At 36.5% G+C, this 19,995-nt stretch overlaps 1 protein-coding gene across 4 annotated transcripts in view; it reads left to right on the forward strand.

The window, feature by feature from the left end:
• RNF2 (ring finger protein 2) overlaps nucleotides 1-19,995 on the forward strand; it is a 95,886-nt gene that overhangs the window by 59,455 nt on the left and 16,436 nt on the right. For 2 of the 4 annotated variants that reach the window (XM_037009907.2, XM_073216903.1), the window contains exon 2: nucleotides 371-444. The exons of the other annotated variants lie outside the window; for them this stretch is intronic. The gene's annotated coding sequence lies outside the window, so the exon portion shown is untranslated. The remainder of the gene's footprint in view (nucleotides 1-370; nucleotides 445-19,995) is intronic. 4 annotated transcript variants of the gene reach the window in all.

The raw sequence follows: 19,995 nt of genomic DNA on the forward strand, positions 1-19,995 counted from the left end.
CTACGTAAGTTTTTCTTTAGTATGGTATTATGGTTTTCCATTTTTCTAACATTATTTGAAGAACTCACATTGAGATTATCAAAGCTAATTGCTAGTAAGTAGTTTTAGAGTTTTAAAAAATAAATATACATGTTTAAATATGTATTTTTAAATTGCTGATAAAGAGCTCTGCCCTGATGGATATCACACACTCACCCACCCACCCACCCACACTATATATTGAAGCACTCGAAGTCATGTCGATTTCCAGTATATATTAGCTATGCCAAATTTTTGTTGATTTCATGAAACTAAAAAAGTGTGTCTTTACAATTAAGCTGTAGGACTTCTTTCTATCCTTAAAGTTTGTTTTCTTTTCCATTCTTCTAAGACCCTGGCCTTTGGAACTACAGAAGGTGCTTTTGCCAGTTTTGAACTTTTGATGCAAGTTGCAGAAACCAGGAGGTAAGCCAGAAGAGAAGGGCTAAATCATTGTACCTTTTAGAAGTTTCAAGACTCCAAAATGAGAACTGTCTCCTGAATCTGAGTCCGACTTGTCATTCCCCGAAATAGTCATTTTCTTTTTCCACATGAGAAAATGTATCCTATGTAGGAGACCAGAAATACATTTTTCACTCCTCTGTTCTTATCTGTTGTTGCTTTAAAACTGTTAAAATTTGTGCTTATTGAAATATGATGATAATGAGGGTTGAAAAATGGAGGGGAAACCCTCTCCACAAACTAACAACTCCTTATTACCTTGTAGAATATAACTTCTACACAGTTGTAACTATAGCACAATTGCAAATCAGTGGCCTCTCTCATCACTTTACAAGTAATATTAGTCATTGCATATGGTGTTAATAATTGTTATTTTTACTAATGGGAATTTTCTGATTAATGTATCTGTGCTGATAGTGTTAGTATTGTAGTAGTAGTGAGAATAGTATGTTTGGTGTGGTGGTTAGAGGCATGGCCTTTTTAGTAGACTGGGGTTTGAGTTTTGCTTTTGATACTTACTATGAGACCTTTAAGTAAATTGCTTGCTTATTTATTTAATTATTTATGATTTGGCTTGATTTCCTTTTTTATTAAATGGGGACAATAATAGTAGCCACTTCATAAGTTGCTAGGATTAAGCAGGATTAAGTAAACACTGTAAATGTTGCCTATTATTGTTAATAGCCTTATTTCCCAGGTCTGGGATTACTGGGTTAAAGAATAGGAATGTCCTTGTGTGCCTGGAGTTGAATTGCCTTCTGCTTTCTGAAAGGGTATTCCAGTCACTGTTAGGAGAATGTGAAGGAATCAGCCTTCATCTTTCTCTCTTTTCCTACTTTATCAAATTTTCTTTCCTGTGTTGCTACCTCACCACCAGTTTAATTTCCCAGGAATGTAGACCCTGTTGGTATATTTTCAGCAACACGAGGCCATGTTGCTGTAACCTCCCACATTGCTGCTTGCTAAAACTCGTTTTTTCATCAGTGCCTTGCTGATTTTGGCAGGAATCTGTACTCGATGGCCATTTCTCCTCCCAGGAAAGGTTAACAACCTTCGTGTACCACTTTTCAAAAGTTGTTAACTTCTATTCGGGATACGAAGCTTGGATTAAAGACTTGATAGCTACTAGATTTATCTTTTTAGCTTTGTCACTAATGATAAGCCTGTGTAAGTCTTTAAGCTTTCCCTTATGCCTTAGTTGTGTGTCACATCTTCCTCTCAAAGATAGAGATACTTACTGATCTCCCTATGCCATTAAAGCTGCAGATATTGGGGCCAAGCATGTGTGCTGATGGCATAGAGCAGCAGTCCACAGTCAATAGGAAGTTGGTCCCTGCTACCAGCTCAATATGCTGTCTTGTTGAGTTTCCTGCAATCTGGGTAGGGATGTGAAATGAAGTTGGTAGCCTCCCTTGCTCTACTTTGGAACTCAGAATTTTTGTCTCCTATGGAAATTATCAATGTCCCTTGTGTATCGTGGTCTTAGGGCAGTGGAAGAATTAAAAGTAGTCCCTATCTAAGAGTGTGGTTAGTTTGTGATAAAGAGGTCAGGTGCATTCAGGGCTGAGAGTCTCTAGTATGCCAAAGGCTGACGTCTAAACTACTAGTGAGTCAGTAGTTTGGCAGTAGATCATTAGATTCACATAATTGGATGAAACAGTAGACTGGAAACCCTTAGGCATGCAGAGGCTGAATCATCCTTAGAAGAGTTACAAAATACAGACTGGCAGATGAGAACCAGGAGGTAAAGTCCCAGTGTAAGGAACCTCTTGTCAGGACAGACAATAAGAATTTAAGAAATCAACAAAAATGGAAGGTTCTAACCAAATGAAGCAAAATACATACATACATACATGACACAACACAACAGAAAAAAACAAACCACCCAAATGTACAAGTCTCTCTAGCACAGAGGAAAATCTATACTAGCTCAGTAGTTTAAAAGGTATATGCAGACATGCCAGATGGACCTAGAGAAGTATAATATCAGCTGTTAAGGAAAAAGTTCAGAAAGCCTTGGCTGTGACTTGGAATGCTAGATGTGTGAACTTGATACACAGTATGTCTCTTTTGAACCTGTTTCGAAAAGAAAAGATTGGAAGAGACTACTGGTTGTGGTTGTTTGAGGTATTCAAGTCAAAGGAAGTTTCTGAAGATAGAATACCTTAGCTCAAGAGGACAGGGCTGTCTTTAGGCAGTGGGCTTATATATAAGGACATTTAAGTAAGCTTTCTATTACACAAAATATTGGAGTTAAGAGGGCTTTTGATGCTATTTAATAAAAGTTCTTAAATTTACAAATACGGAAACTGGATTCTCAGCCAAAGTGACTAGCGCTAGTTCACCCAAGAATTTAGAAGCAGAGCTTCTTTACCATTAGAGCATATTTGTAGAAAATTTGCAGCTTCTCGTATTCTGTAACCAGTATTCTTTTATCAAATTGTCTCCACCTAGTGGTGACAAATATTTTGCGAGACTGAGTACAAACATGGGAAAAAACTGCTAGGGGGAACTTTATTCGTCACTTTTGAGGAAGAGGCAGCCTGGTGACCGTTTTGTTACTGTTGCAGAGGGAAAAGAGGACACTGTGCCTAATATTTACTTTCATAGTCCAAAACCTAATTAAGAGATTTGTAAACTCTGTATACCTGAGTTAGGCAGCCCATTTATTGACAGTGTAAGAAATTAGTTTGTTAAACTTCCATTTGAGAGTTTTCATATACACACATGTATAAGCATAAATGTATATATTCACACGAATAAGTTGTTTTTTCTCTTTTCCTATTTTTGCCATGAGTTAAAGGTAACTTCATCAGTGGAGAGGAGATTAACTAAACAATAAATGATGTTGGGACAATTGCCAGTTACCTAGAGTGGGGCAAACCCCAACCTCTTAAATATATAAAACTAAACTCTGAAAGTATTAGAAGGAAGTGTGGGTTGATAGTGGATGTTTTTAGTTTTAGAGTGTGGTTTAACTTTCCAAGGAAACAATAGAAGAAAAGGTAAATATGTTAAAAATATATAAAAAATAAAATTTATGACCTAAAGTAGTCAAAGACAAAAGACAAAGCAAACTGGGGGAAAATAATTAACACTCATGACAGACAAAGGTCAATTTCCTTAACAGAAAAAGTTTTTATAAGTTAACTTAGGAAAAAAACTAGTAGAAATGGATATGAGTAAGTAATGGACAGACCAAAAAATGGCCAATAAGGCAGTGTAAAGATACTCAGCTTCAGTCATAATTGTAGCTTTGCAAATTAAAACAGCAATGAAATACAATTTTCCACCTATCAGATTGGGCAAGATTAAAAAAAAAGATGTTGTCAGACCTTAATGGCTGGAAGAGTAAATTGCTATAGCAGTTTGGCGGCATTCATCATAATTGAAAATGATTTGCCTGCCTTTTAATACAGTAATTTTGCTTTTTGCTATCCTAACAGGTTTGAAGCAGAATTTAATTGTGGTTTTGATTTGCATCTTCCTGATGATGAGTGCTGTTGAGCATTTTTTCATGTGCTTATTGGCCATCCTGTGTAGCTTCTATGGAGAAATATTTTTTATATTTTGTTTTTGTTGAGTTGTAGTACTTCATATATTCTAGAGATTAATCCTTTATTAGATACATGATTTGCAGCTATTTTCTCTCATTCTGTGGGTTGCCTTTTCACTCTCTTGACAGTGTCCTTTGATGTACAAAAGTTTTAATTAAAAAAAGTCTTATTTATCGATTTTCTTTCTTTCATTGCCTGTGCTTTTGGTGTCATAGCCAAAAAATTATTGCCAAATCCAATGTCATGAACAATTTCCCCTCTTTTCTTCTAAGAGTTTTCTAGTTTTGGCTCTTATATTTAGATCTTTGAACCATTTTAATTTTTACATATTAGGTCAGGGTCTAACTTCAGTCTTTTGCATGTGGATATCAGGCTTCCAAGAACCCTTTGTTACCCATTCATTGAATGGTTTTGGCACCCTTGTTGAAATAATTAACATATATGTGATGACTTATTTTGGGGCGTTTTATTCTATTTCATTGGTTGGTCTATGTCTGTCTTTATTCCAGTATCAGATTATTTTGATTATTGTAGTTTTGTAATAAGTTTTGAAATCAGGAAGTATGAGTCCTCCAACTTATTCATTTTCAAGATTATTTTGACTATTTGGGGTCCCTTGAGATGCTATATGAGTTTTAGAATGGATTTTCTGTTTCTGTGAAAAATATTTTTGGGAATTTGATAGGGATTTCATGACCTGTAATCTGTAGATCTGTAGATAGCTTTGGGTGATATTATCATTTTAACAGTATTAAGTCTTGTTATCCATGATTGTGGGATGGGATATCTTTCCATTTATTTATGTCTTTAATTTCTTTCAGTAGCATTTTATAATTTTCAGTGTACAAGTTGTTTGCATCCTTGGTTAAATGTATTTCTAAGTATTATTCTTCTCAATGCTTTTATAAATGGAATTATTTTCTTGATATCCTTTTCATTGTTAGTATATAGAAGTGCAACTGATTTTTGTGTGTTAATTATTTTTTCCCCTGCAACTTTGCTGAGTTCATTTATCCATTCCGTTTTTTGTGTCTGGACTCTACAGTTTTCTACATAAAAAAGCATGTCATCTGTAAGCAAATACTTATTCCTCCAATTTGAATGCCTTTTATTTTAATTATTTTTCTTGCCTAATCAGGCTAGGATGTTAAATAATATGTTGAATAGAGGTGGCAAAAATACTGTTTTCTGTTTTGCTATCTCACTTTTTTAGCATCATCTAAAACAGCCACAAGCTTGAGAGCCATGACTTTACTTTTTCCTCTTTCTCATTTCCTTTATCCCATATATTTTACCTCCTATTTTTCAGCTCTGCTCCTGGTTCATCCTTATTATTCAAAGCCCCATTTGCAGGCATTTCTTATTTGGATTATTGCACAAGCCCTAACTTGTATTCTTACCTCCCTCAGGTCAAAGTTTATCTGCTTGTGTCAAATGCCTGTCTGACCTTGTCATTCCAGTGTGGATTTATCCTGACACATCTGGTCCACAGTTTAATTCTTCAGTCTAACTTTGTGCTACTCCCTCTCTCCTTCTTTTCACTCATTTAATAGTGAACTACATGGAGTTTCCCAGACACACCGTGCTGAATTATGTCTTTATTTACATTACGTTCATCCATTGGACTGCTTTCCTTTCCTCAGTTCATAACCTTCAACGCTCCTTCCAAGGAGTCTCTTTCTCTAGGAAACCTTTTCTGATTTCTGCTCCATTTGACTGCCTATTGATGTTCTTGTGGCATTTTATTGCCTCTCTGCTCTTGCATCATTGTTCTGAAACATGTTCAGGGGCCCTTTAGCTCATAAACTTTTGGAGGGTCTCATGTCCTACGTAACTCTCAAATGTTTACTAAACTGTTGAACTCAACTGTGTTTCATTAGCTTATTGGCTTCTAAGATTTATAGGTAAAGGGACAGAAAGAAAACAAGGCTACTTCTGCTAGAACTGGTGCTGACTAATATTAGACCTTGATATGGTCTAATATGAGGCCTTGGGGAAAGGCTGAATTCGTCCATTAAGAAAGTTCCTCTGTGTGTGTGTGTGTGTGTGTGTGATGTAGTGGTGTTAGAGGAGTGACAAGTGATGAGAAGTGTGGTATGGTAGGATGACACAGATCACACTACATTGTCTGGAGCTCCATTTTAAATGGTGCTTTAAAAATTCTTAAAGCATTTATTTTCCCTGTAACAATACTTAATTATATAAAGACTAAAAAACATTAAGTCTGTTATCAGTACTCAGAAACTTAGGACTGGGTAATGATTTGGTGAATCAACCTTGAAAGTCTCTATTCTGTGTTCCACAATGTGGAAAGATACCTTCCAACTAGAAATTGATTGTATTACCTTTTTAAATACCTTTTTAAGTGAAGGTATTAGGTTACCAAAAGTAATTTAGATGAGTATTCCAGATGTTTAGTACAATGACAACTTTTTCAATAAAGAACTCTGTGTCTTTAGTAGCTTACACAAATTAGTGTCTGTTTTACAGTTGTAGTTTTAGTTTTAGATTAAACTGCTGCAAGTGGTTTTTATGGGGTGATACTTACTGCAGGCAGTGTTACAATGGCAGTTGGATTGTTTACTCAGAATTGATTACTGCTCCTTGGTTTGCCTAGTCTTCAGTAAATTTCTAAAATCCAATACCTGTATCCTGTAAGCAAGTGGTGTTTTTAATTATGAAACAAATTGTTTGCTTATTTGTATTTTGCATGATATAATGAAAGAGGAAAAAGAAAAATGCAAAAGATTAGGAGAGTTGATTTGATGTGACCTTTGTTTATTTTACATTCAGAGGGGACAATGACCATAGAATAAAAAGGTACATTTCTTACACAAAAATAAAAAAGAGGGAGAGTTTCTTAGTTTTGTTTAGTAGGGCTTTATGGAAACAAATCTGAAACATGAAAAAAATGTTTTATAGGAAAATTAGACAATCAAAGTAATTTAAAATGATTGCATTTTCTGATATATTTCAGTTTAAAACAAATTAAGGAAATATATCATATGCAGGCATACTACATTTAATTTTACTTTGCTTTATTGCACTTTGTAGATATATTTTGTGGTAGCCCTGCATCAAGCAGGTCTGTCAGCACTTTTCCAATAGCACCTGGTCACTTGTCTCTGTGTCACATTTTGGTAATTCTTGAAATATTGCAAACTTTTGAAATTATTGTATTTGTTATGGTAATATGTGATGAGTGATCTTTGATGTTACTATTGTAATTGTTTTGGGGTACCATGAGTCATGCCCATGTAAGATGGTGAAATTAAGCAACAAGTGTGTGTTCTGACTGCTTCACCAATCAGCTCTTCTCCAGCTCTTCTGTCTCACTCCCTTTCCTTAGGCCTCCCTGTTCCCTGAGACACAACAGTATTGAAATTAGGCCATTTAGTAACTTTACAATAGCTACTGAGTATTCAAGTGAAAAGAAGAGTCATACCTCACTTCAAATTAAAAGCTAGAAATGATTAAGCTTAGTGAGGAAGGCGTGTCAGAAAGCCTAGATAGGCTGAAAGCTAGGCTGTTGCAGTAGTTAGCCAAGTTGTGAATGCAAAGGAAAAGTTCTTGAAGGGAATTAAAAGTGCTACTCTAGTGGATCCATGAGTGATAAGAAAGCTAAACAGCCTTATTGGTAACAGAGAACGTTTTAGTGCCTGGATAAGAAGATCAAACCAGCCACAAAATTCCCTTAAACCAAAGCCTAAATCCAGAGCAAGGACCTGTCTCCATTCAATTCTGTGAAGGCTGAGAGAGGTGAGGAAGCTGCAGAAGATAAGTTTAAAGATAGCAGAGATTGGTTCATGAGGTTTAAGGAAAAAAGCTGTCTTCATGACATAAAAGTGCAAGGTGAAGCAGCAAGTGCTGATGTAGAAGCTATAGCAAGTTATCCAGAAGATGTTAGCTAAGATAATTAATGAAGGTGGCTATGTTAAACCATAGGTGGAGATGAAACAGCCTTCTGTTAGATGAAGATGGCATCCAGGAATTTTATAGGTAAAGAAGAGAAGTCAATACCTGGCTTCAAAGCTTCAAAGGACAGACTGACTCCTGCTAGGGGCTAATACAGCTGGTGACTTTAAATTGAAGTCAGTGCTCACTGAGCATTCTGGAAATCCTAGGGCCCTTGAGAATTACACTAAATCTACCCTGTCTATGCTCTAGAAATGGAACAACAAAGCCTGGATGACAGCACATCTGTTTACAACATGGTTTACTGCATATTTAAAGCCCAGTGTTGAGACCAACTGCTCAGAAAAAAAGATTCCTTTCACAATATTATTGCTCATTGATGCACCTGTCACCTAAGTGTTCTGATGGAGATGCACAACAATATTAATGCAGTTTTTATGCTAACACAATATCCATTCTGTAGTTCATCAAAAAGTTCATTTTGATTTGCAGGTCTTCTTAAGAAATACATCTCATAAGGCTATAGCTGCCATAGATAAGCGATTTCTCTGATGTATCTAGGGAGTCAGTTGAAAACATACAGGAAAGGATTCACCATTCTAGATGCCATTCAGAAAATTTGCGGTTGATGGGAAGAGGTCAAAATATCGACATTCACGGAAGATTGGTAGAAGATGATTACAGCCCTCATGGATGACTGAGAGAGGTTCAAGATGTCATTGGAGAAAGTAACTGTAGATGTGGGAAGAGCAAGAGAACTAGAATTATAAGTGGAGCCTGAAAGTTGGACTGAATTGTTCAGTCTCATGATAAAACTTGAATGGATGAGGAATTCCTTTTATGGATGAGCAAAGGAAGTGGTTTCTTGAGTTGGAATCTACTCCTGGTGAAAATGCTAGGAAGACTTAAAATGACAATGAAGGATTTGTAATACTACATCACCTTAGTTGATAAAGCAATGACAGGGTTTGAGAGGATTGGCTCCTGTTTTGAAAGAAGTTCTATTTTGAGTAAAATGGTATCAAACACCAAAATATATTAACTCATACGCCTCAACACCCAAAAAGCAAATAACCCTATTAAAAAATGGCCTGAGGATATGAACAGACAATTCTCCAAAGTAGAATTTCAGATGGCCAACAGGCACATGAGAAGATGTTCCACATCACTAATTATCAGGGAAATGCAAACTAAAACCACAGTGAGATACCACCTCATGTCAGTTAGGATGGCCAGCATAGAAAAGACTAGGAACAACAAATGCTGGCGAGGATGTGGAGAAAGGGGAACTATCCACACTGCTGGTGGGAATGTAAACTAGTTCAACCATTGTGAAAAGCAATATGGAGGTTCCTCAAAATGCTCAAAATAGAAATACCATTTGACCCAGGAATTCCACTTCTAGGAATTTACCCTAAGAATGCAGCACTCCAGTTTGAAAAAGACAGATGCACCCCTATGTTTATCACAGCACTATTTACAATAGCCAAGAAATGGAAGCAACCTAAGTGTCCATCGGTAGATGAATGGATAAAGGGGAGGTGGTACACATACACAATGTAGTATTATTCAGCTATAAGAAGAAAACAAATCCTACCATTCGCAACAACATGGCTGGAGCTAGAGGGCATTATGCTCAGTGAAATAAGCCAGGTGGAGAAAGACAAGTACCAAATGATTTCACTCATCTGTGGAGCGTAAGAACAAAGCAAAAACTGAAGGAACAAAACAGCAGCAGACTCACAGAACTCAAGAATGGACTAACAGTTTCCAAAGGGAAAGGCACTCGGGGCGGGAGTGGAAAGTGGGGGAGAAGGGTTGTAAGGGGCATTATGATTAGCACACATAATGTAGCGGGGGGGGGCACGGGGAAGGCAGTACAGCACAGAGAAGATGAGTAGTGATTCTATAGCATCTTACTACGCTGATGGACAGTGACTGTAATGGGGCATATGGTGGGGGCTTGATAATGGGGGAATCTAGTAACCACAGTGTTGCTCATGTAATTGTATATTAATGATACCAAAATAAAAAAAATGGTATCAAACAGCATTGTGTGCTACCGGGAAATATTTTGTGAAAGGAAGAGTCAAGTGATGTGACAGAATTTATTGTTGTTTGACTTTAAGAAATTGCCACAGCCACAGCAGCCTTTAGCAACCACCACTTTTACAGTGAAGCAGCCATCAACCATCAAGGCAGCATATTCCACCAGCAAAAAAATCACAACTTACTGAAAGCTCAGGTGATGGTTACCATTTATTAGCAATCAAGTGTTTTTTGATGAAGGTGTATACATTGTTTTTTTTAGACATAATGCTGTTGCACACTTAATATTGACTATAGTGTAAATATAACTTACATGTACTAAGAAACCAAAAAATTCATTTGACTCCCTTTATTGTGATACTCACTTTATTGTAGGCATCTGAAACAGAACCTACAATATCTCTGAGGTGTGTTTTAGGGATAAAGACCTAAGGAAGTGTTGGCTCTGAGGAGTTGGTTTGATAGTTACCCTTACCTTTAGCAATTGTGGAAGACTGAAAAATGGGTCCCTAAAATATATCCACATGTGTAGTCTGTAATACTTTACTTTGGGGGGTGGGCAGGTCTTCGTAAATGTCATTAAGTTGAAGCTCTTGATATTAGGATATTATCATGGATTATCTGGGTGGGCTATAAATGTTATTACATCTGCCCTTATATGAGAGGCAGAGGGAGATGATTATCTGCACAGAAGTAGGGGAGGCATTGTGACCACATAGGTAGAGATTGATGTGGCTGCAAGCCAAGGAATGCCAGCAGTTATACTCTAACCTGGGAGAGGCAAGGAAATCATAAAACATCCGGAGGAAATACCTTGATTTTGGCCCAGTGGTAATTGATTTAGGATTTTTGGCTCCCAGAAATAAGAGAAATTTCTGTTGTTTTAAATCACCAAATCTGTGGTTGTTACAGCAGTTGTAATAAACTAACACAGCAACAATTATTCTTCAAACTGTAAATGTGCATTTTTAAATAGCCCAATTTGCCTAAATAATTTCTCCTTTTGAGGGGTGTATAATTTATCTCTCTCTCATATTAGACTGTAGTTCTATTTCAAATCATTTAAAAACTAGACAGTTTTTATGATTAAAACAACGGATAAACATTTTTAGGCACAAAACTCTGTTTTTTTAACTCAAAATAAGTTATATTTAAAGCTCCCCCCTTTTTGGGGAAAATGTTTTATCCAGTCTGGAAGCTCCCTCATGGCTGCTTGTTTATAGCTACACTCTGGTAAGAGTACAATTTAGTTTCTTAAAATTTTACAATATAATGTCAGCCCTTTTGGATGACTTTTTCACCCATACTATAGAAAATGTACACTTTAAATCTTTTCATGAGAATTAGATTGAGTTCACTATGACCCAGCATGTACCAGGGTCTCCCTGAGCCTGGTTTATTGGTAGTCTACCTAAAAAAAGAAAAGAAAAGTAAAAGGCAGTTAATAGGTTCTCTGTACTTTAACCCTTTTCCTTATAATGATCAGACAGCAGAGTACCTGGCCTGTATTATCTTAATCCCCTTAAAGATTGTGTATATTTTTGGGGAGGGGTAATCCAAGAAACATCCATCTGATATCTCTGAATGTTTTGCAAAGCTGGTATTCAGGATGCCCTCTATGTCATCTAATGCCCCTTTTATAAAGAATGCACAAGTTTCTAATGGCATTTGAGACTGAAATGTCTGTACTCAGTGTTTCTGTTTTTCCCATAAGGTTCCAGAAACTACACTTAATATTCAGCCATGTACAAATTATTAGCAGTAGACAACTGACAAGTCTACCATTTCTGGTGATTTTTGTTTGTTATAGAAAAGACTTTAAATACAGTATGTACAGAGAAGACAAGTAATGACTCTATAGCATCTTACAACGCTGATGGACAGTGACTGTAATGGGGTATGTGGGGGGACTTGATAATAGGGGGAGTCTAGTAATCAAAATGTTCAAGTAGTTGTACATTAATGATATAAAAAATGCACTTGCATGCAGAAAAAAAATAAAAAAGAAAAGGCCTTAAATAAGTAGTATTGGATTATTAGCCTGTTGCTTCATTTTTTTTTTAACCACATGAGGCACAACTGAACATTCTTAAGTTCCTTTCTAAAATAATTTAATTTTTAATCTTTTTGAAAGATTGATGTAAAAATGTTCTTAAGTTAGGGAGTGGGTATGTAAGTTTTTTCCTAATCGTTTACATTTTGGGAGGCTTACAAAGAATGCTTATTTATTGACATAGTAAAGGAAATTATATCCTCTCAGTTCCATGGCTTATTATGTATGGAATATCTCATTCAGCTTTGCCAATGACCCTGAAAATGTTTGTCACTTTGCAGATAAAGGAAAAAAAATGAACCTTGAGAGACAGAGATTTGTTTGTGGATCCATACAGTAACTGCCAGCGTTAGAATGAAGACTCAAGCTGATCTAGTTCCAAAAATCACTTACTGTTCTTCCTAGTTACCTCATTTGTACCAAACCAAACCATAAGGACATCCCCTAAAATATGAAATGCTCTGCTTTTATTCTTGAGGAATTTGTGGTTTAGTGCATATGTTTTTCCTGCTAGAGGAGCTAGAGAATGGTCTTGGGAGCAGATGTGTGGCCTAGTCAGGGGATTTGAAGGTCTTTGGGGGTCGAGAGTTGAATGGGAACCTGTGTTAGTGTCTTCAAGATTTTTTCACATGAAACTTGCTCTTTGCCACATCTCAGCTCTAGAGACTTAACCATGTATTTTTTCAATGCTCCTCTCAACCAAGTTAAGGACTGTAGGTTTGGGGTGGATAACAATGCCTCTTCAGGGAGCCTCTACATTATTTTGTTTTCCAAAGCACTAGTAAATGGATATTTAAGTAGAAACAATGTTATGATTAGAGGTTAGGTCCCTAGACTAGTCTTCAAAAGATTAATACATAATGTAATTGAACTAGTATGCAACTAGACATTTTCCAGTATTTCAGACACATTACTTAGGTATAATGTTTTTAATGAAAAAACTTAGAATGGAAATTTTAGTTTCTAAGGTGAGGCATTAATGTACTTTTGTCCTGAAAAAATTTTTATGTGCATTTTCAAAAATTTGTTACAGCTTGAATTTCCAGGATAAGTTTTAGGAGCCAAATTCTGTATGTTAGAATGATATATTTTAGTAGGTATATGTATTCTTATTATCCTATGAGTAGACCCAAAATTTTGGGGGCACGGATGGATTAATTATTACGGAAATAACTGCATCTGCTCCTCCTTGCCCCAGTTCTTCCCCTCAGAGTAATGCAGTGAGAGCCTGATGTATGTTTGTAGGTGAGGAACCCAAAAATTATGACTCTAGGAGGTTTGTTTACATGTTGCCCACCTGTCCTCCTGGCAGAGGGAGAGAGACCTTTGCTCCCTTAGATGAATAAATTTTCCTTGGTTGTAGTAGGGGGAAGCCTAGGTTCCTAATCTTTGGATTGTAAATGAATGTTTTGTCCAGGGTCATGGGGGTGGGAGCAGACAAGTCGTAGAATTTACAACCCCAGGAATGTCTCCATAGTCTCATATCTTATAGTTTCATCCCCTCTGAGATACAAACACATACTTCTAGAGAGGTAAATCTCTCACTTACCTATTCACTTTTATTTCAGTTTTAAGACTTGTCCCTAGAAGGACAGATTGCTTTGTTCAGAAAACCCTAGCCATGAAGAAATAGTATTTTCTCTATACCTAGAAAATAAACCAACTGATAAATCTTCCTTTTATCATACCCTTTCCCATGTGAATTTGAAGTGACTTTTTTTAGTCACGAAAGTGTGAAATGTTAAGGTTGCCTAATTTGAGCTCGTTCCTTTATTCATCACCATTGTTGAATTCTTCAGCAAATATTTAGTGAATAACTACTGCCGAGCACAGTTCAAGGTACTGAGGATATCGTGATGAATAAGGTAGATAACTAGCCTGCTTTTAAGGAGCTTAGAGGCTATGAAAGTGCTATGGTGGGAAAAAAAGGGGGGAAGACATAAGAAAATGACAAAGTTAGAATTATGTTAGAATGCATGAAGAAGCTAGCTATGGGACAGTCTTAGGGGAAGAGAGCATTCTGTTCCAGGTAGAGGAATGGGCTAGTGAAAAGATTCTAATGAGAATGAGCTTGGCAAGATTGATAAGAGATGGGAAATATGGCTGAAACAAGTTGAACAGACTCAGAATGACAAATGCACATTTAAGTGTTTGGATTTCTTTTTTAATTGCTAAGATAGGATCATACACATTTTTTAAAAACTTAATGTGTGGTGTGTACATATGTTGAAGTCCATATCAGTGTATACAGCTATATAGTATTCTATACTAGGGATATATCCTAATTAACCATATTCCTATTGACAGACATATATAGGCTTTTACACATTTTTGCTATTATGAACAGTGCTGTGATGGGCCATTCTTATGGTAGATTTCCTTAAGAGAGTCATCATGAAGTGCTTTAAAAATTTTAACAGATACAGGCTGCTCTGAGAGGTGAGGATTCAGCCAGTATGGTACAGTGAGTTAATTTTTTGACTACGTCAAAGAGCAGAGACAGTTCTTTTGGTGTATTCTTTTTCATTGGTGTCTATTTTTCAGATACTGTCTTGATTCATAGGATTTATTTATTGAATTTTTTAAAAGGATAAGTAAGTGAATTATTTTACAGTTTAAGGTATCTGTTTTTCATCTTGTTTTTAGATCTTGTATAGGTTTATAAAAAATGCTTAATCCTTCTGGATTTTTTTTTCATTTAGGTATATCTGATTTAATTAAAAAGATTTTTTAAAATTTGTTAGCCCTCTGATTTAAAATATCCTAAATTATATAAATGCATGTATGTTTTTGAACCCCTTATTTTGTTTTATCAATCTATTTGTCTTCAGACCATAGTCTTACTTTTTTTTTTTGAGAGGGCGTCTCATATTTATTGATCAAATGGTTGTTAACAACAATAAAATTCTGTATAGGGGACTCCATGCACAGTCATTAATCAACCCCAAGCCTATTTCTCAACAGTCTTCAATCTTCTGAAGCATAATGAACAAGTTCTTACATGGTGAACAAGTTCTTACATAGTGAATAAGTTCTTACATGGTGAACAGTGCAAGGGCAGTCATATCACAGAAACTTTCGGTTTTGATCACGCATCATGAACTATAAACAATCAAGTCAGATATGATTATTCGTTTGATTTTTATACTTGATTTATATGTGAATCCCACATTTCTCCCTTATTATTATTATTATTATTTTTTAAATAAAATGCTGAAGTGGTAGGTCGATGCAAGATAAAGGTAGAAAACATAATTTAGTGCTGTAAGAGGGCAAATGTAGATAATCAGGTCTGTGCCTATACATAGTCTTACTTTTTATTAAGCTTTAATATTTGATAATAGTTTTTCAAAATATCCAGGTGTTCTTGTGCATTTTCCAGGTGATCCTTAGAATCAGTTTGTCTGTTGATATTTTGATTGGTAGCTTATTGTATTGGATTTATATGTTCATGTGCATGCTTATCTAATTCACCTATGTCCTTCAGTTAAGTTGTAGAGTTTTCTCTGTTTTTCATAAAATTTACTCTTAAATATTTTATGGCTTTAGTTGCTGTTGTGGATGGTTATAAATGCGTTCTTGAAAAATAATACATTTCTAAATGTTTTTTCCTGGTTTTATAGGCAATCTATGGCTTCTGTGGCATGCTGTTCTCCTTTCAAGCCACCATGTTACTGCTTTTTTTTTTTTTTTTAGTTCTAATAGTTTTTCATTTTTTTTCTTTTTTTTAGTTCTAATAGTTTCTCATTTGATTCATGAGGTAGTTAGCAGTTGATACTTTTGTCACTTCCTTTTCCAATGTTCCTCTCTCCTCTGGTGGAATTCTTTAGGACGTTAGCAGAATTGTAGGGCAGGCTGTTTTGCTCCTAACCTTTTAAATAGGAATCTTCTAAAGTTTTAACACTGGGTAGTTCCATCTATTTCCAACTTAGTAAGACCATTAACTAGTAGTAGTTTTATTTATTTATTCATGTTAAGTTGAATGTAACACTCTCCAGTAATCTCATTTTAAAATCTGTTTCATATCTATATGCATTTTCTTAACTTTTTGCCTTTTGATTTTGTCAGAAACTTAGCTATAGTATTGCCTGTATCAAGTAAGTGAAGTTTGCTTTAATGAACAAGTTCTTGTTTCTTAGCTGTTGTTTCTGTTTGATTTATACTTCTACAGTGATTTTTCCCTTTTACTTTCTTTAAGTTCATATTCTGATTTCTAATGCTTAGTTCATTTTTTTCAGTCTTTATGGTTTAATTATTTAAAAATTGAAGGTTATACATTTTTCTGAAAAAGATTTCTCTCATTACATATCTCATGTGTTTCAATAAAGTAGTATTTTAATTGTATCAATTTGTAAAGGACATAAAATTTCAATTTTGATTTCCTTTTTTAACCTATTCCACTCAACCACATTTGATTCTTCGGAAGGTCTCCATATGGTGTCTCTTTAACTCTGTAACCTCTCGTGTATTTTCCCCTTTACTTCCAGATCAACCTCTCTCCCTTCCTGCTTTTTTAAATTGCTCCTTTTCTTCTCTTGATTATCTAACCCAATGCCCTTTTTTGTAAAATAGCACTTAAAAATGTTATGGTATGTACTGTTTTGTTTACTGCTCTTATTCCTAGCGCCTTGTTCAGTGCATAGGTACCCTTAGATGATCAGCATTTGAATGAGTGTATGAATGGTATGTAATCTTGAAAAGATTGGGACAGGGAGAGAATGACCTACCCAGATACATAGACCTGTTTTCAGGCAGATCAATTTGTGTAAAAATACTTAAGGAAAATTGATTATCTGGAAATTAAAGTGTTTTAGAACTATCCAAGCTCTGAATAGCCCCCTGGAAAGCTATTACATATTTCCTGAGTACATGTCTCTATCTAATTTAAAGATCTCTAGTTAAATTATTGTAAGATCCTTATTAGTTAGCAGTAATTCTTTCCCTTGGTGTATCATTTAAGGTTCATTTTTTTTTTCTAAATGCCTTCCCTCACTTATTTAACTTACTGGAAAGTAGACTCATTATAAAGCAGTCTCATTTCTAACTGCAGCAGAAAGTAGTAAGATGTGTTACAGTACTTAATGTCAGTGGGGTAGACATGTAAGCAACTGTAATGCAGTAAAAACTCCATAGTGAAAGGGTATCTTGCTGCGACCCTCCTTACCCAGAATGACTCAGGAGACAGGGACCCCGCAAGAGATTTTATTATCTGAAAGAGAAAGTGGCTGCCCCAGAGGGAGGGAGGGAGAGAAAGACGGGGTGGGGTGGGGGAAGATGTGGGGGGGAGAGAGGGAGAGAGAAGGGGAGAGAGAGCCAGAGGAACAGAGACAGAGAGAGAGAGGGCAGCAGCATGGTGCAGAGCGTTGTGCTTTTTATTTTGGCAGATCCGCTCGGCTTCTTGCGTTGGGGGAGGGTCGGGATGTTTAGAGATAAGGTGGGGTAAGCCCAGGTAGGCTCCAGGCAAGCCCAGGCATGATTCTCAACGGCTTATGTGCTTGGGACCATGGGGCAAATGGAGGATGAATTACTATTTTCTTATACATAGCACAGGGCATACTTTGTACTTTGCACCGATTTTTTTCTACTCAAACAAGTAGAACCTTTTTCCTCTGCCTTCTTTCAAGATTTTTTATTTTTGAATTCCTGTTCAAAATGATATGCTGTTCAAAATCAGTTTGAAAATGATATGCTGAGGTAGTTGTGCTTGTGTTTGTTTTGTTTTTTTCTGCTTGGTGTTCTCTAGAGCTTCCTGGATCTGTGGTTTGGTGTCTGACATTAATTTGGGGAAATCCTCAGTCATTGTTGCTTCAGATACTTCTTCTATTCCTTTCTCTCTTTCTTTCCTGCTGGTATTCCCATTACACATCTGTTAAATCTCTGTACTTACCCCACAGTACTTGCTCATTGTGTTTTGCTTTTTTCCATCTTTGTTCTTTTTGCTTTTTCAGTTTTTGAGGATTCTACTTATGTATTGTCTAGTACAGATATTCTTTCCTTAGCCATATCCAGACTACTAATAAGCCCTTCAAAGGCATTCTTTGTGTCTGTTAGTGTTTTTGATCTCTAGCATTTCTTTTTGGATCTTTCTTAGGATTTCCGTGTCTTTGCTTATATTGCACATCTGTTTGTTCACGCTGTCTGTTTTATTCATTAGAACCCTTAGCATATTCATCATAGTTGTTTAAAATCCCTGGTCTGGTAATTCCAGCATCCCTGCCATGGCTGGTTCTGATGCTTGCTCTGTCTATTCAAATTATGTTTTTTGCCTTTTGGTATGCCTTGTAATTTTTTCTAGATAGCCGACGTGATGTACTGGGTAAAAGGAACTGCTGTAAATACACCCTTAGTAATGTGGTGAGGTGTGGGGCAAGGGGAAAGGCTCTGTAGTCCTATAGTCAGGTCTCCGTCTTTTAGTTATTAGCCAGTGCCTCTGGACTGTGAACTCCACAAGTGGTTCTCAGTTTTTTTCCCAACTCCCTTAGGTGGGACAGGATGACTAGAATGGGCCGAATTGGGTATTTCCCCTCCCCAGGTCAGGTTAGGTTCTGGCTAATTACTTTTTCTGGAGGACAGGCCTTGTAAGAATAGAGCGCTCTGGCATATTTAAAAATGATTCCTTTTCCCCTCCCTCTCCTGGAAGCAGGAGAGAATTTTTTTCTGATATTTATTATGGGAATCTGGTCAAGTTTCAGGAGGTAAATTTTACAATATTATGGGGACTCCTTATGACTGGGTCCTCTTGGGAGTTTTTTTACTCTCAGACCTGTCGGTACTCCTCCAGCAGTTTTTCAATTACAGTTCAGATTTCCCTACTTGTCACTTGGTTCTTACTGTAGTTTTCGCTCCTAAGTCTGCTGTGGTGAATTGAGCTTCCCTGTATTTTGTCTCTGCACCTTGAGGGCAGTGGCGTGCCTTGTGTCCTCCTTGTGGGTGGATCCAAGAAGAGTTGATTTGCAGACTGGTCAGCTTTGTAGTTGTCCAGATGGAGTGGCGACTTACATGTGGAACCAGAAACCAGACGTCTAACCTTTTTCTTGTTTAAAGAAAATATACTTCCTAAATCTTTTTGGGTATAATACATAGAAAGTTTTCATCTCTTTTGCCTCCTCTGCTCTTTGCTATGTGGGTAACCACCTCTTGGAGGCACTGCATTGAAAAAGTTTTTGTGATCACCCTTGGCCTCTGTAAAAAGAACTGTGTGATCTTCTGTAAATGTAAAGATGTGGAGAGTCAGCATGAATGCCAGGTATTTCTAGTCCCTAAAGGAGCATTTTGAATATCCTATTGCTATATCCCCTTTGGTTATTGAAGCTGCAAGCTTTCAAAGTCTGCTTATGTCTAGATCTTTTCTGGGACTTATTTTCTGTTTCTGTCACTACTACTGAAGTTACCTTATCTTGTCCAAACTAATACTAACTTTTCATTAATACATTCTCTCCACACCTGAGCAAATGTTTCTTTGTGCAAGAAACATTTGTTTTTGGTGGGGACTTGGGGGGCGGCACAGGTATCTCTTTTATTCAAAAGTATAACTGAGGTGTTAATAACTGGGGATTCGGCCCCAGATGGACCTAGATTTCCTTATGTTGTGATGCAGGGGTCTTCAGGCAGTGGTCTACTGGAAGCACATTGCTGTTGCTGGAAAGAATCCTTAAGATTACTTAGACAATTCATGTCCCATCTTGACTGACTTCAGATCTACTTAACAGCATTTCAAGTTATAATTATTACCTAAGCTGTCCATTCTTGTTCCTTTCCTCTTCCTTTGCTCTATCTATATGTTAGTAAAAACCATACAGAGATGACTCCCAAGTACTATTCATCAAAATCATAGTTCATTCCCATCTGAAGAACAGAAGGTAAACGTATTTCACATTTTTTGTCTTGGGCAAGGGGGAGCTACAGGCAGAAATACAACTTCTCAGAAAAAACTGGAGAGGT

The sequence above is a fragment of the Manis javanica genome, chromosome 11, assembly GCF_040802235.1.
Source record: "Manis javanica isolate MJ-LG chromosome 11, MJ_LKY, whole genome shotgun sequence".
Taxonomy (NCBI): Eukaryota; Metazoa; Chordata; class Mammalia; order Pholidota; family Manidae; genus Manis; species Manis javanica.